We start from the raw sequence: 17,743 nt of genomic DNA on the forward strand, positions 1-17,743 counted from the left end.
ACGATCAGCTGCCCCGGTGGGGCTGCCTCGCTTGTCAGACTCGGTCTCACGGGCCAGGGCCCTGTCTCATCTCCACAACCATCTTTTCCTCACTACGCTGAGCAGCAAATACAGCCTGAAAGAGGAGCCTCTGCAGGCGTCCGGATACTTGCCTGGGTTCACCGACTCAGAATGGAATTCCCTCCCCTCGCACGCCGGCTCACAAACGCCCATCTCTCGTGGTTATCTGAGCAAGGCGGAATGAACTCTTCGGGGGCTGCTCAGCACACAGCGTAGTGAGTGAAATGGAGTAAGCCAGGCTCAGCCGTGGCCCAGCAGCAACGCATCGCCGGAGAGCTCTCTCTGGAACAGCCTGCAGGCCACAAGCTGTAAGGTGAAAGGACGCGAGGACGACCAATCTCACAGATGGCCAAGAGCAGAGGTGGGCCACAAAAAAAAATGGTGGCCCACCAGGGTGAGTTTCTGGCAGACTTCCACCGTGATATTTATCTGGGCCTCCATAGGGTTGGGGCGATCACAGCTCCCATTGGTCGCAGATCAACGTTCGCAGCCAATGGGAGCGACGTGACGTGACAGGGACCAGGGCAACACTTCCCACTGACCGTGCACGGTGATCTTCAGCCAGCGGCGATCTGCGCAGGCGCAGGGAAATACAGCAGTGGGGCCCGGCCGAGGACGAACACTGCCAACCGGATCTGTCCCGCAGGCTGGAATTCGCCCACCCCGGCGAAGCGTCTGCAATCAGACCCCTACGAAATAGCGCAAGGCACACAGGCAGAGTTGCATCCCTCCTGCCCTCTCTCCAACCAGACCAACAGTCTAGGTGGAAAGGAATTGGCCACGCCAGGCGGTCTCAAGTCAGCAAATGCAACAAGGAGTGCCAGCCAAGACTTCCCCCTGGGGCGGCACCCACATATGCCAACAATACAGTCGTTCGGTGGGCAATGCTGGCACTTCGGAGCTGCCCACTGGGTTTCCCCAAGTATAGACAACGTTCACCCTGCTATACTCACCGGGCTATTCAGTTCGGTGCCAGACACCATAACTCACCAACCTCTCCGCCTTTTGCCCTTGCACACTGATGCCTTCAGGGCAGAAGCAGCATTAGCACGTCCCTAGGTTCGCGTTTCTCAAACTGAGGGTCCCAACCCCCCGGGAGGTCACAAGCAACTTAGAGAGGGGTCGTGGTATCACAACGTTTGAGAACCCCTGCCCTAGGTATTCACCAGGCAGGCTGTCCGGAGTCACAAAATCAGTCCAACGGTGATACCCCAGTGATTCAAGAGCAGGATACATCCTCCATCCCACCAACCAACCAACCACACCCCAAATGCCCTGGAGCGCTAAATAAACAGCTTGACATAAAACTCATCCCCACCAAAGGACTAGGGAGCAAAATATGCCGGCCAAGAATTGCCCGGATCCAGGGCAGCTGAGAGGCGGTTCCTGCTTACCCAGTTGGAGGTCTGAGTCATGGTCTTCGCACGAGGCCGTTCTCACAGAACTGCTATGAGCCACAACCAAGGGGCTTGTGAGAAGTTTTCTGTCGGCTGTTTCACTCTGAATTCCGGGGCAAAGGGGTGTGTGGGTCTTTGTATTTATAATTGAAACCAAACCCAGACGCTCCACACGGCAACGTAACGCATGTTTCACCAACTGCCGCTCTTTGACGTCGCTCTGTGTTGCGACAAGCTTCAAACAAGCAGATCGCTTGGGCATTCCCATGGCATCCCGTCGCAGCTGCGGTAGACACAGCATCGTTAGCGCATTAAACGATGGTTTTAACAGGCTCTCCGTGCAAAGGTGTTAATTTCAAAATGAAGGGCTCAGAAGGGGCAAACAGACTGCAGGTGTATTTTTAAGATGGCTGGTTGCTAACTTAAATGGGGGGATCATTTCAGAAATTCTTTTAATCCAGCTCAAAAGAACAGAAATCAATAGACAATGACTAGAAGCCCTCGAATATATTTCTGTGCTATTTTTCCAAACATACTCACACCCCAGCAAGCAAACAAAGCTATGTTGGGACAATTCTGTTTCTCGGCACAAGATGCGGGTAATAATCACACATAATAAAGCAAAAGACAGGACTATGTAGCACTTTAAAGACTAACAAGATGGTTTATTAGGTGATGAGCTTTCGTGGGCCAGACCCACTTCCTCAGATCAAATTTCTATCACATAATAAACCAATGTGAGTAAGGGTATGTCTACACTTGCACCCTCTTTCAAGAGAGGGATGCAAATGAAGACATTCAAAATTGTAAATGAAGCCGGGATTTAAATATCCCGCGCTTCATTTGCATAATCATGTTATGGCGCTATTTCAAAATAGCGTTATTTCGAAATAAAAACGCTGTGTAGATGTGGGTTTTTTTTTTTTAAAGAAAACCCTTCTTCAGAAATAACTGTTAAACTTCATTTTATAAGGATAAGGGCTATTTCGGAAGAAGGGTTTTCTTTTGAAATAACCACATCTACACAGCATTTTTATTTCGAAATAGCGCCATAACACAATTATGCAAATGAAGCATGGGATATTTAAATCTCGGCTTCATTTACAATTTCGGATGTCTGTATTTGCATCCCTTTCTCGAGAGAGGGTGCAAGTTTAGACGTACCCTAAGTCCTCTGAGTTTTGAAAAGCCTCTTTTACTTATGGCAATTCGAAAGTTCAAGAGTTTGGATCCTTCGCTATTATTCCTTGAGTTACCCCCAAACCCTGCAAGAGGAAAGCATCCCCTGGCATCCGGGAGATACAGGGCTTAAAGCTCGCCCCATGCCTTCGGAATCGGTAGACTGGTAAGGTTAAAGAATTAATGGATTTTTGGGAGGGGAGCAATAAGGGGAGACTCTGGCTGAGATGAGACATTGGCTTATGAGGCTCATTATGAGCCTACTGCCAGTGACCTTCAGCACACAGCAAAGGAAAGCAGGATTTATCGTTCACGTCGATAGGGTAATGAAACAACTCAGGGAAAGGCCGGCCTGGTACAGAACTCGCCAAGCAAGGCCAACAGAGGGGAGGTGCACAGAAGACCAAAAGACAACCCTAAGCCATTTTACCTTGAACTCCCCCCATGCCTTAAGAAGCCATAAATAAGGCAGCCGAATAAAAGTTACCAAAGGAAATCAGTCCCAGTTCCACACGCCGCTTTCTGGTGGTGCCTACGCATCGGAAAAACATTCCCGGAATAGGGATGAACACTTATTGGATAGTTGAGTAGCGAGAGAGGCAGCATGATGCAGGGGGAGCAGGAGCTGGTGCTGGGGGGGGGGGGAGCCGGCTTAAAAGATGTTCCTCCCCGCAAAACCATCTCCATGGAGGACAGGGAAGGCAAAGGCACAGTGGGGGACCAGGTGCGACCTGGTCTCCACTGCTGTGCTTCAGCAGTGGAGACAGGGTGGCTCTTAATACATTTAAAAGGCAGAACCGCAGCAGGGTTAGCTCCCAGAGCCAGAAGCTAACTCTGCTGCGGCTCTGCAGTTTCATCCCCCTTATCAACTAATCGATTAGTTGATGGAAAGACCACCGACTAGTCAATTAGCTGATTAAACGCCATTTAACATCCCTACCCTGGAAGAGGCAAGCCAACACAAAGTCTGTCTTGGAGGTCTGGCTGGAGGGACACACTTTGGATCTCAACAAAACGATCCGGTGTCGAGAAGTATCACCTCTCGGCTGGCGTGGATACTGAAAATAAGGCAAGCAGTGACTAACTGTGGCTGCTCTTCTAGGTTGGGCTGCTCATGATCGAAGGGCTTTAGGCCTCTATATGATATTAAAAGGCAGTGAGTGAGAAGTGTTTAAATAAGACAAGTGAAAATCTATTTTAAAAAACCCAAGAGCAGCTACCATGCAGGACCCAATTCTCATCTCTCGCCTGGCTTTACTGCAGCATGACTAATGTGGCTAAGTTTGACTTACCCTAGGGTAAGTGCTCCTCTTCTAGGAAATATCCAAGGATAGCTACTCCAGAATAATTACTTCAAATAAAGCCCATGTGGACATATTTAATCTGGAGTAAGGGTGCCCTTTTCTGATTTGAGTTATCCATTCTGGAAGTGGAGAAGCACCAAAGGACAATCCCCACTCCTTCTAACTAATGTGGACATGCTACATCACACACAAAAAACTGGCTATGCCCTACCGGGGCTCTGTTAGATCTTTCTTCCAGGCAATCTTCTAGCACAGGGGTGGCCAACCTGCAGCTCACATGTGGCTCTTCAAAGAAAAAATTGCAGCTTCTGCACCTGTGGCTCTTAAAGGGGCAGTGTGTGGGTTTTTTTTGCTCAACAACTTTACGCTAGGCCAGTGTTTCCCAATTGGCGCTCAACAACTTTTTTCCTCCCCTCAGCTCTTTGCGCTGTATCCACCACTATTTTGGCTCTTTGTCTGTAACAGGTTGGCCTCCCCTGTTCTAGCACATCCACAGAACTGCTCCCTGCCTGTGTGTTTAATGGTGCAGCTAGTGTACGAAGAGCATCAGAACGGCCAGACCAGGTCAGACCAAAGGTCCATCTCGCCCAGTGTCCTGTCTGCCCACAATGGCCAATGCCAGGTGCCACAGAGGGAGTGAACAGAGCAGGTAACCATCAAGTATCCTTCTCCATCACCCATTCTTTTAACCAGTTCTCAGTCCATGAGAGGACCTTCCCTCTTCTCCCATGACGACTCACTTTACTTCAGAGCCTTTGGCAAGGGACCTTGTCAAAGGCTTTCTGGAAATCTAAGTACACTAGAACCACTGGATCCCCCTACTCCGCATGTTTGTTGACCCCCTCAAAGAGATCTAGTAGACTGGCGAGACACAATTCCCTTCACAGAAACCATGTTGATTTTTCCCCAACAAATTCTGTTCGTCCACGTGTCTGACAATTCTGGACTTTGCTGTTGCTTCAACCAATTTGCCTGGTATTGAAGTTAGACTTACTGGTCTGTTGTTGCCAGGATCACCTCTAGAATCGGGGCCAGGGACAGGATGCTGCCCAATTGGGAGGAGTTGCACTGCAGCCCCAGTCCCAGCTCTGGAAAAATGGAGCAAGCTGCCTGCCCCAGGTGACTGGTTTAACTGTGGTCTAGTGGTTTAGTAAGACCACCCAGTGGGGCCACTGGCCACCACGGGCCCCAGGGCAAGCTGGGGGGAGGGACGGCTTCACCCCCACAAAAGAGGAAGGGCTGAGGGCCGTCGGTCCTTAGCACTGCCTGGGCCACAGCGCTGCTCCCCTACAGCCACGGGCCGGAGCTGGAGCCGAGCCGCGGTGCAGCCCCAGAGCAAGCCACCCGCCCTGGGAGCAGCTGACTCCCACCTTCCAGCTCCAGCACATGGCCAGGGTGGGTCACGTGGTAGCCGCCCAGCTGCTCCCATCCTGGCTGCAGCTCCAGGCCTGGGGAAGCTGGGAGGTGGCTGCCCGGCCGCTCCCAGGATGGGCCGTATGGAGTCAGGGTTGGGGTGTAGGAGGGGGTTAGGGCAGCAGGCTGGGGGGTGGGGAAGCAGCACACATGGGGAGCCTTGGGGCTCGATTACCTTACCTGCACTGTGCTAGGCTGCTGCACCCAGGCAGCAGGGACTGGACAAGGAGCCGGGCCAGGATCACTACAGCCAAATCAGAGCCTCTCCTCTATCTGTGCCAGAGCCAGATGGGGACCAGGGGCAGGATGCTGTGGCCTTGTTGGCCAGGATACTGCATCCAAAGCCCAAGCCAGGCTACCGCAGTCGGGCTGTTGCAGCAGCTACGGGGCTATTGGGGCTGGGGCTGTCCCAGGAACACAGCACCCTGGGACAGACCATGGCAGTCGGATCTGCCGCCGCCAGCCTCTCTCATCAACCCGGCTGGGAGTGGGCTCACGTCCCCGACAGTGCGCCCTCAGCTGGCCCGTCCAACGAGCACAGGGCCCCCGCAGCGCAGCCGGTTCTCCCCAGGGCGCACGGCCCTCCTTTCACCTCTGGGTGCACACAGACCAGCCCGCCAGGCATCATGACACATTTTTAAAAACTTTGAATTAATGTTTGGTTTTAATTTAAAAAGCGGCGTGTCTTTTGGGAACGCCAGAAAGTCCAGATTTGGTTCTGTGCTGGCTCAAGAGATGAACCCTAAAGGTTTGACTCATGCAGGTGTTGGTTTTGTGTTTAGGGTTAGGAAGGCTGATGAGACAGAAAAGCCGGTGCCCTATCCCCCAGACCACACGGGAACCTGCCCCACCACCTTAGGCTATGTCTAGACTGCAGGCTTCTTTCGAAAGAGGCTCTTTCGAAAGCATCTTTCGAAAGAGGCTCTTTCGAAAGATCGCGTCTAGACTGCAGGCGGATCTTTCGATAGAGGAAATCCGCTTTTTCGAAAGAGAGCACCCAGCGAGTCTGGATGCTCTCTTTCGAAGACGGCCTCTTTACATCGTAGAACGCCTTCTTTCGAAAGAGGAACTTTCTTTCTTCCTCGTGAAATGAGGTTTACCGCCATCGAAAGAAAAGCCGCGTTCTTTCGAAATAATTTCGAAAGAACGCGGCTTGAGTCTGGACGCAGGGGAAGTTTTTTTGGGAAAAGGCTACTTTTCCCAAAAAAACCCCTGAGTCTGGACACGGCCTCACTGTCAGGGTGCCCCTTATTCCTCTAACCCCAGGGCTGACCAAACCTGGGGAAAGTGGGACTAGAACTCATGACCCTGTCCTTCCCAGGTGAGTGCCCTATCCCCTAGGCCATGCAGGAACCCACCCCTCTGCCTTACTGTCACGGTGCCCCTTACGTGTCAGGCATCTTCCCTCATCCTCCGTACATCTAGTACCACATTTGCTCTTCCTTTTTGTTCAGCTAAATTCTCTCTTAGCTCCTTACACGGCGTCCATTTCCATAGTGCCCGAGCCCTTTGCAATTTCTAATCCGTTTTCACAACACCCCGGTGAGGCAGTAAGCGCCGTTACCCACAATTTACTGATGAACAGACACACAGTCTGGATGACTCGTGACTGGAATTCAGCAGCAAAGTAGAAAATTAAGCCCAAGTCTCATGAAATCCAGATCAGCACCCTAACTGCAGGACCAGCCTTCGGAGGACTAATCCATGCCGATAGACCAATACGAAAGCTGAAGAACTGCATTTACAGAAGGCACGTTATTGATTTTTTTGGATTTTTACCAACTATGTTAAAACACCTCCCACCCAAAGCTCGAGGCAGCCCTAGAAATCTTGTAAAAATACACAGAACATAACAGGCCTATTAATTCCCACAGATCAAACAATTGACTCCCGCTCCCCCACAATTCCCGCACTCCCACACCACCAGCTGCACCTCGGCGCATCTACAAACCCGCCGGGGAACAAAAGCAGCCATGAATCATGCTCTGAAGACAGAGAAGATCATGCTGCTAAGGACTTGGGGCACGTGTGGGACCAGAGACCTGAAATAAACTTGATAAAAGTTAGTTTTCAATGGGTTTCATCTTGAGAGAAGTTATTTAAAAACCTATCACGAGGAAGAGTCCAGAAAACAAGCTGTTTGGCTCGTGGCCTAATCCCGAAACAGAAAAGTTACGGCCTTCTTTGCAAGAAGAATGACGCTATTGGTTGGAAGCGGTTCCAATGTATTTGTCACGTCACTGATGATGAATGGTGAGCGAGTGGTGGCGGAGAAGAACCTGAGCAATCCACGATTTTATAGTGTTTGTGTGTTGAACTATAAATCACTCCGGGATACATCTGCTCTGCACTAAAGTTGTTGATGCTTCTAGGAACCGAAGCGTTATACGTCCTCCCATTCCCTGCTCTTAAGTCGTGCAACTCCCTCCCTGCTATTTTCCACAAGAGGAAGTCAGCTGTGGGAAAAAAAATCCCTCCTTTAAGTTGTTTCACTTCAAGTCCAAGTGTTTTGGAACCTATCTTGGATTTATAGCAAGGACGGCCTGTATTGGCAGGACCATGTTCTCAAAACCTTTCCACCTTGATAAGAACATGCCAGTTTCCACTTGTGGGGTGTCGTGCATCCGGAGGTTTGGGGGTTTTGGAGGGGGCGGGGGAAGGTGGGAGAGAGAGCAATTCGCAAAGGTTGGTCTCTGCGGCACACAAAACACTGAGCATTTTGTATATTTCTCATTTCGGGCCCACTGACCTAATTCAAATTCAAGCGGAGCAAGGAGCCAGCCTGAGACCTTGCCGGGAGGACCAAGGAGAAGACCCTTCTGGGTGAACAATCCACCTGAAGGAAGACTGAGCTCTGAGAGCCTCTACAACTGATCATCTGGTGGGGGAGAGGAAGTCACATCAACATCCCGGCTGCTCCAGCCTCTGACCACTTCCTGCCTCTGCTGGAAGGAATCACAGAGGTGAGAAGTTCTGCCTCTGGAATATCACTGCCGGCAGCTCGGGCGTTCAGGCTGTCCAAATCCAGGAGAGGGCAAGCGCCACAGAATTCAGAACGGTCTTGTTCTTTTACGTTTCTTTTCCTGTTTTTCCCTGTTTTTTGTGTTTTTGTAATTAGCGGGGAGACAACCCAGCCTCGTCAGCCTTGTTATTCTTAGCCTGCAGACTGAAAGCATGGCAGTGGGGGTGTGAGCCCCCCGAAAATCCCCAAGCAGAGGCATGTGAAAAGAACTATTCTGCAGGCTACGAAAGCCTGAAATACTGGCTCATCGAATGACTCCGAGTGTGTTGTGTATGCTATGGTTGAGAGTCCAGCGGATGAGAGAGGGTCCTCCACAGGGATCGGAGAAATCCATTTGCCATGGAAAAACATGGAATTTGACCTTTTCTTTTAGACAGAGAATCTTTAGTTTTTAAAAATACCAACCAGTAAAACCCCAGACCACCAATGCGCACACGAGAATATGGGAAACTGACACTTCAGTTCTGGGCAGCAGGGTACCTGCTGTCAGATTTGATTTTGTTTCAATGGGGGATGGGGAAATTCAAATAGTATTTTTATTGGAGAAATTCAGTTTTGCTTTTTTCCTGGATCATGGAAAACTAGGATCTCTGGTCACTGCTAAATTTGACTAAATAAGCTGTCCGACTGCTGTTTCTGAAAAAAGCTCTGCTAATGTCTGTACTAGAACAACTCTGTTCAGGAGGGGAAAGAAAAGGGTTAACTCGCCACATGAGAATAAAAACCAGAGCAGAAGCTCTAAAATGGGCTGAGGTTGTGGTCCAGACATCAAATAATAATTTGATTTCAGTCTTAGGATATATAACCAGCCCCAACTCATAGATTTGGTTGATTTTGGCTATAAAGCCCATTTTTTTAACCAAATGTGCAGCCATCTTTCTTAGAACCTGTCTAAGGTTTCGGCATTTTGAGTACGAATTTGATGAATTAAGGCCAATCAATGAATAGCTTAGCTTTGGCGAGGTATTTACTTGGTTTTATTTTTGTTTACACGTTTTCATAATTTTTAAGTGTGATGCTAAGTAACCCTGAGAAAGCTCTGGAGGTTGTGGTGGATAATCAGCTGAACGAGAACACCTAGTGGGATGCTCTGGCTGAAAAAGAGCTAATGCAGTGCTAGGATACGTAAACAGGAGACTCTACGACAAAGGTTATTTTACCCCTGCATTTGGCACTTGTGAAACCGATGCCGGAATACTGGGTCCGGTTTTGTGCCCACCATTGAAGAAGGGTGTTGATAAACTGGAGAAAGGTTCAGAGGAGAATGATTCAAGGATTAGGTCACAAGCCTTATAGGGATTGAGTTAGGGCTGTGGGTTGAATTCGTTAAGTCCATGCGAAGGCCCTTACAGTGCAGTGATTTTCAAAGTACGGGTCGGACTTGTGGAAAGTCAGGCACGGAGTCGCCTTGCTGAAGGGAGACCTGCGGGGACGCTAAGGCAGCTTCCTGCCTGGCCTGGCACTGCGCATCGCCCCGGAAGCCGCCGGCAGCAGGCCCGGCTCCTATGTGGAGGTGAGTCGCCAATGCTCATGTGAGAAAAAAGGCAAAGCAGCCAAACAATGAAGCCGGGCCCACTGCAAACCAAGCCCACACGAGCCCCGTCCGTTTGTGCTCGGCAAGGCCTGGCGATAAACCAGGAACCGGCCCATGGGAGCGTGGAGCCAGAGCTGGGGGCGGGGGAGGCCTGTGGTGCTGGACCTGCTGCTGGCCACTTCCAGGGTGAAGTGCGGTCCCGTGTGCCAGGAGAGGCAAGAAGCCGGCCTCACATCCCAGGAGCCTGTGCCCCCGCAATCCTCTCTCCCAGTCCTGAGCCCCTCCAGACCCAGAGACCTGACCTGCACCCCACCCACTTCCTCCCCATCCCATAGTCTGCACCCCCTAGACTCCACCCCCAGCCCAGAGTCCCCGCCCTCCTACTGAACCCTTCGCCCTCTCCCCAGCTTATCCTCTAAACTCCTCATGTCTGGCCCCAACCCAGAACTCACACCCCTAGGCAAAGGCAAAGCCTTCAACCCCCCACCCTCAACCCCGGTGCCTGTGTTCTACTCAACAGATATAACGAAGGTGGGCCCCGGGCACCAACAATTTCCTTCAACTGGGTCGCAAGGAACCAAGTTTGTGAAGTGCTGCCGTAGCACACCTGCACCGGACACGTGGCACACCCTGTGCCAGCTACCGCCTGCGGCTAGCTTACAGGTTTTAGCAGAGGCGACTGGCTGCCAGAAGTCACGTCACTAAGGGTGGCGAAACCTTGCAACCCCACCCCCAAACAAAATGCCCTCTGTGACTGACTGAGGCCCCAGGCAGGAGTCGGTCCCTTCGCTCTTGGTTGCTAGGAATGGAGCAGGGCGAAGCGGGATGCATGGGCTAGCCCCTGGGAAGAGTCGATCAGCAGGAACCGCACCGTGAGGCCACGTGCTAGCCACGTGACACCTCCCACCCAGATAGGGCTGTGAGTGGGGGGGGGGAAAACACTGCGTTCCTCTCAGTTCGAATGGGAGGCTAATCTTGAAGGGAGAAGTGAGGTCTTCCATCAGTTATTAAGCCGGAGCATTTGCTGTGTCTCATCGGAAGGAGAATAGTATTTCCAGATGGAGAGTCGCCCTGCTAGTGGCACGTGTGTTGAGTTGGCTCAGTATGCATGATTAATGTGTGTTTATTCATATGAAGGTGGGGGAGGGCTAGATGGGATATTAGGATCAACTATTTCCCTAGGAGGGTGGGGAAGCACTGGGACGGGTTCCCTAGGGAGGGGGTAGAATCTCCATCCCTAAAGGTTTTCAAGTCCCGGTTTGACACACCCCTGACTGGGACGATTTCGTTGGGATGGTCCTGCCTTGGGCAGGGGGCTGGACTCGGTGACTCCTGAGGTCTCTTCCACCCTAGGATTCTAAGGTTGTATTGGGTAAACTAAGCTGCGAGTATTTATTTTTCCTGACAAGCTGGTAAAGCATTAAGGGGACGCCAGGATAGCAGGCGGCTGGTGAGGTACTTTGGAGCCTTCAATTCTTGGTCAGATTTAATAGCCAAGCTGATCTTTGATTCCTTGCCAAGGCAGCAGGGGTAGAACTGCCACACAACAAATGACCGACGCGGTGTCCTGTAATTACGCAGACAACCTGAGCCGGCTCTTGAGTAGCTTTAACACTTCTCCTGGCTATTTTCCCTTTTGCATAATGAGAATCTGCCACCGAAATGGCAAACAGTTTATTATACAGAAAACTCTTTGAGCTGATCTTGGATAATTACTCAACCAATAGGTTTCCTAGCCAACAAAGACAGACACGGAGCCTTCCTAGCCACAGAAAAATTTATCTTCAAAATTGTTAGAACTATAGGCTCACAGGTGATAAGTCTAAGAATACACAGAGCAGGTTTTTGTTCACCCACGCTTTTACATTTGTATGCATGTTACATACCGTATTCAGAATGTAGCAAGTTCTCTCTCAAATCTGAAACACTGGCCTGTTTGGGTATGTCTACGCAACAGTTTTATTTTGAAATATCTAATTTCAAAATAGTTATTTCGAAATAACGCATCTAGACACAAAATGCATTTTGAAATAGCATTGTGCTATTTCGAAATAGCGTGTCCACACTGATTGGACACTGAATCGCATTTAAGGCCAGACAGAACTGGTTCCAGCAGGGCATCAGGTCAGAAGTTACCTTGTGGCCAGGGCGGCCAGCAGGACACCCTGAGAAGGGCTGGAGGCCCCCTATATCGAAATAAGCGTCTACACAGCGCTTATTTTGAAATAGGTGCTATTCCTCATGGAATGAGCTTTACCAATTTCAAAATAAGCCCTCCGCTATTTCGAATTAATTTCAAAATAGTGGAATGGTTGTGTAGACGCTAGGTAGTTATTTCGAAATAAGCGCTGTTATTTTGAAATAACTTTGCTGGGTAGACATACCCTTTCACAAACGGTCATGATTGTTCTTTGCCATTTCTACCACATAACATTTTCTTTCCTCAGGTTACACCTTGAAAAAAAAAATCTGAAAGGACTATCCCCCTGGAGAGATTGGCCTTTTTGCTTGGAAAAAGAAGCCTTAATTTTGTGAACAGTGCATAAAATTGGAGGCAAAACCCACTAATTATTTCACTAAAAAGGCCTAAAAAGTCACAACCAAACTTCCCAAACCCTCAGTTTAAAGAGACCTGCACTCGATGAAGCATCAACTGCTGGTGATATTTGGAATTTCTTTGCGTTGTGGAAGGCTGCCCACCAAAGAGGTGAGAGTCTCCGCAATTTGGCCAACAATCCTACCCAATATTTAGTGACTCCACTAGGGGTAGAACAGCACTGGATATTGGTCCCAAGCTTCAAAGTGGATGAAGGGTCAATACATCCAAAAAATTCAGCTGAGACTGAAATTCACACCTCTCCCGCCATTGTACACGAAAATTCTGCTACACTGTAACGATGCACAGAAGAACTAGAACGGTGTTTCCCAAATACTGTTCTGTGAAACCGTAGGGTTCTGAGAAGTGAAAATAAGGGTTCCATGAGAAAACTTCATAACAATAACATTTTATGATTAAAAAAATAATGAATATTATGTGATTTTTGTTTTTAAAATATGTGCAATTAAACTAAATGTTGATCTCATGACCTTGTTTAGCCTTTGTTTATTATTATCCTTACTTATTTGTGGTCTACTTTTTCAGCTCCTAATATCAGACTGTTATTAGGGGTTCCGAAAATTCTTTTGAGTTGAAAAGGGTTCCATGGCCAAATAAAATTGGGAAACACTGAACCAGAGTATTCCGCAAGCAGCTACTGACTGTAAGAGGTCACCCCGTGCTCCGGCAGCAAGCATTAAAGGGTTTCAAGATCTTGCTGTGCCAGAGTTTCTGCCGCGTGCGGAAGGGTGATACTCGCATACTTCTCTTTCCGTTGTTCTTTTCCATTGGCCGCTGACATCTTCCAGAAGGGCTCCCTTGTCCCCTCCTTGGAACAGCGAATGCACCTTTACTACCAAGTAGAAAAGAGCAGGCATGCTCTTCCCACTAGACACCACTATGACCCTGTGCCTCGGGGAAGCCACATAAACGGTTTCATCCACCCCGCAACATCTGGTGCTAACCTTAGCACATAAAATGGGATCCCTACTTTTTAGACAAATGCAGCAATTAGGGATGTGAACGGTTAACCGGTTAACTGGTACCTGGGAGTAGATCCCTGTCCACCAGCAGAAGCCAGTCACCGCACGCATGGAGCAGAGGAGACCGGGAGTCAGCAGCCCTATGCGTCCGGGTTCCTGGAGCAGGAGCCGGCAGCCCTGCAGGTGGGGGAGTTGATCCAGCCAGGCTGGAGTCGACCCCCCTCAAATCCTGCATAATCGGTTAACCAGTTACATTTAAGGTTTAATTTGTTAACCGATTAACCGGGATTTGACATCCCTAGTAGTGATCTAGTTGATGTCCCACTTTCAGTCTGATTAACATGCTTTCTAATCCAATTCACAGAGGATTAAAACAAATCACCTGCTACTCCTCTAGCTCCTTAGCAGTGAACTCTCTAGACAAAGTCCCTGGGAAAAGATGTTTTTCTTTTAAATGCTCAATTTGGATCAGGCTCCTAATGAAGTCAATGGAAGGACATTATCCACCGACTTCACTGGGCTGTGGATCAAATAGTGGAGATTCACGAATACAGCACACCCACCCACCCCAGCTGCGGGAGATGGGGAGATTTAATGGGACAATTAGTGAATTTTGCAAATGAAGCCCTAAGACAACAAGGATACTGCTTCACCGTTCTCACGTCTACTAATAAACAACATTGCCGCTTCAATTCCTAAAGCCTGTGAAATAGGGAGAGGCCATCAGTGGTTTTGTGAGGATTGGGGTAAGGGGCAGAGATTGCAGAACATGCATTTGGTGAGGCTCTACAAGGAGTTGGACCAAACTTGACCAGGATTCCCACAATGACGCTCTTCCCGTGCTCGTTCTCTCCAAGTCAGTAAAACAAGGGGAGATGAATTGATGGGCATGCCGGGGGAAGTACATGCACCAGACCAGCAGTAAGTACCAACTGAATTACTCTCTCAGTTTCATACAGGCTGTGGCAAGTCCAAATTAATGTAGCACTGACCTGGTTTACAACAGATTCCATGAGGGTAAGTCTACACTTGCTCCCTAGTTCGAACTAGGGATGCAAATGTAGGTGACCGAAATTGCTAATGAAGCGGGGATTTAAATATCCCATGCTTCATTAGTATGATCTCGCTGGTGCATTACTCTGCTCAACAGCTGTTTCAAAAGTGAAAGTGCGTGCCAGGATGCGTTAGTTCGAACCAAACCCCTTGGTTCGAACTAACGTTACTCCTCAAAAAATGAGGTGTGGTTTGAACGAATGCATCCCGGCGCGCACTTTCACTTTCAAAACAGCTGTTGAGTGGATTAACGCACTGGCGAGATCATGCTAACGAAGCGCGGGCTATTTAAATCCCTGCTTCATTAGCAATTTCGGTCGCCTACATTTGCATCCCTAGTTCGAACTAGGGAGCAAGTGTAGACGTACCCTAACAGAGCAGCATATAACATTGCCATTGCAAGAGAGCCATGTCTACTATATACTTGAGAGAGCTTGTCTCTGTCTGTTCAAGAACTTCTTCTAAATGGTAAGAGCAACAAATTCAATTTACAGCGTCCTTTTATCATAACTTAAATCAAGATCAGGGTTCCATTATGCCAGGACAATGGGATGTGCCTAGAATGGGATTGTTTCTCAGCAAGTCATACACAAACGAGACAGAATCACCAGGCAGGTGAAATGTGCTGGCTGAGGGTGTCCCCATCCCCCGTCAGGGATGGTCCTAGCCCTGAACTTCTTTCCCCACCCTGATGCCCTTTATGGAGGGTGGGGAGGCTGAAACCACGTTATGTATGACTTCTCCTGCCAGGAAGCCAGCGAACCACCCCCTGTGACATGCTCTCTATTTAGAGCCCGGCAATTGTTAGCAGGGCTCCCCATAGTTCTAGGTATACACACTAAAGCTTTGTCTACACTACGCAGAAGATCAACGCTGCCGCGGTTGATCTTCCAAGGTTCAATTTGTCGGTCTAGTGAAGACCAATTAATTCAAACCGAGAAGTCATCTCTGTCAGCAGCGGTACTCCTGCTCCTCGCGAGGAGTAAGGGAAGCAGACGGGAACATCCAATCCCATCAACCTCCCACTGTAAGCATGGGGCGAAAGCACAATTTAAGATATGTCAACTCCAGCTACTTAATTAACATAGTTGTAGTTGCGTATCTCAAGTCAACTTTCCCCTTTAGTGCAGACCTGGCCTAAGTGAAATCCTAAAGGTTGGCAGTGTCTAATACCAAGTGTAGCTAATTTGGTCTACACCTTCTCTTAACTTTATAGCCAGATAAAAGTGTTACCATCTTCTCTTCAGCTTAAAGATTTTTAATCATGCAAATTCCTCTCTGTTATGGAGGTAGGTTGATTTTTTTTCTAGCTCAAGTGTTAAAATTACTCTTCTCACAGATCAGCTTGATCTCTACATAGACTGCCTGTTTAAAAGAAACAGATATGAAACTAAATTGAAAGTTACTGAAATACAATTTTATGGATAATGTTTAAATACATGGCTATTTTAACGATGTCTATCCCACTTCTATCTATCGTTAGGATTTCTCAGGCTTCAGATAACAAATTTCCTTAGAATTAAGTAACATTGATTTAAATCTAGTTCAATGAGAAATTGCCTAAGGAAGCTGAGCAGAATATGTAAAAGCCGAGGAAATTATAACAGTGCTATTTAAGCTGCAGACCCGAGAGATAAAATTTGCCTACGTCCATATCTACCTATCTTTCGAGATGAGCACATATGTCTCACTCAGCCAAGTTCTCAGGGGTCTCCCACACTGATTTTTGTAACAAGCTGGCGTAAGTTTCTTTTGTGTGGGCATAATCCTTCCTCCCCAAACAGCTGAGCTCTGCAAAAATGCAACGGTATGGATCTGCCCTGAAAGCTGGTCACCAGTTAAGGCAACCTGAAATGCCGTTGACGTAAATATCAGAGTACAAAAACACAGAAAGAGAATAATGGGAGACTCAGCCCATCTGAGGAAGTGGGTTTTGCCCCCCAAAGCTCATACTAGAAGATATACATTTGTGTTAGTCTTTAAGGTGCCACAGGACCACTTGTCGTTTTTAAAGTTACAGACTAACACGGAGATCCCGCCTCTGAGACGTAAAAAGAATGTTATTTAGGTTGCAAAGTCAAGCACTCTAAAGCTAGGAAACACCACGGGCACGGCTGTCCACCCCACCTTAATTGCAGTCTCATTGATTTTTCTGCACGCTGAATAATGCCTGGGCTCTGTGGAGAAAAATACCATGCAATCATGTAATTAAAGCCTTTTCCATAATGCATGCACATCAGCGGGCTGAATTCAGGTGGCATAAGCAAACGTAAATGCGCAACTCCCTAACGTGAAAGAGCTCGACTTGACAACCAAAATAAAGTTCCTCTAGCATGGAAGTTCTGCCAGTAAATTCCCTATGATTTTTTTTTAAAGTGGGGGAGAAAGGAAATGAAGGAGAACTGTAAGAATCCCCAGTAGATCTTATTAGTGGGGTTTGAACCCTCAACCTGCAGCAGGGCCGTGCAGTAAATGACTCCCTCCTGAGCTATAGCACTACATTCGCTGGTAGCAAAGGAAGGCTCTTACAGCAGAGATGGAGGTGGAGTTGAGGTCATGGAATGGGTCATTCTCGCCATGTGTTGGATCCTGTGGGTTGATCCTGCCAGGCGTCCCACAGGAAGTTGGATTCTTAGAACATTCATAGAATCCCAGGGCAGGCAGAGACCTCGGGACATCGAGTCCAGCCCCCTGCCCAAAGCAGGACTAACCCCAACTCAATCAACCCAACCAGGGCATTGTCAAGCCTCTAGGGATAGAGATTCCACCCCCTCCCCAGAGAACCCATCCCAGTGCTTCCCCACCCGCCAAATAAAGTATCTTGACAGAGGACCATGACCAAGAGGAGGAAAACTGTGGTTTTAACAGGCTAGAGCTCTGCTAATGCTGGACACATTTCATAGGACAAGCAAATCCATGTGGCTAGCCCTAGGGCTTTACCTTCTCCAACTCTCATAGGCCTTCTGCAACAACTATGACGTTAGAACACTTCAAAGGTCACAGAGTCCTCTGGGATGGAAATTAACCACCTCCGTAAAGGGGACGCGGTCTTGCTCCTCCTAAAATACAGTACAGCAATGCCACACAGACATGCGCACAGGTGCAAAACGGCACCCTTGTGGCTGACATCACTCAGGAACGGCAATTTACACCGGTCACCCCCAGCCAAGTGCCAATGAAATGTTTATACACCCCAACGCAT

General features: G+C 48.7%; 1 protein-coding gene across 1 annotated transcript in view; it reads right to left on the bottom strand.

The window, feature by feature from the left end:
• Nucleotides 1-17,743, bottom strand: part of HS6ST2 (heparan sulfate 6-O-sulfotransferase 2) — a 231,652-nt gene that overhangs the window by 63,113 nt on the left and 150,796 nt on the right. The gene's annotated exons all lie outside the window — the stretch shown is intronic.

Source organism: Pelodiscus sinensis, chromosome 13 (assembly GCF_052426305.1).
Source record: "Pelodiscus sinensis isolate ZL-2025 chromosome 13, ASM5242630v1, whole genome shotgun sequence".
Classification (NCBI taxonomy): domain Eukaryota; kingdom Metazoa; phylum Chordata; order Testudines; family Trionychidae; genus Pelodiscus; species Pelodiscus sinensis.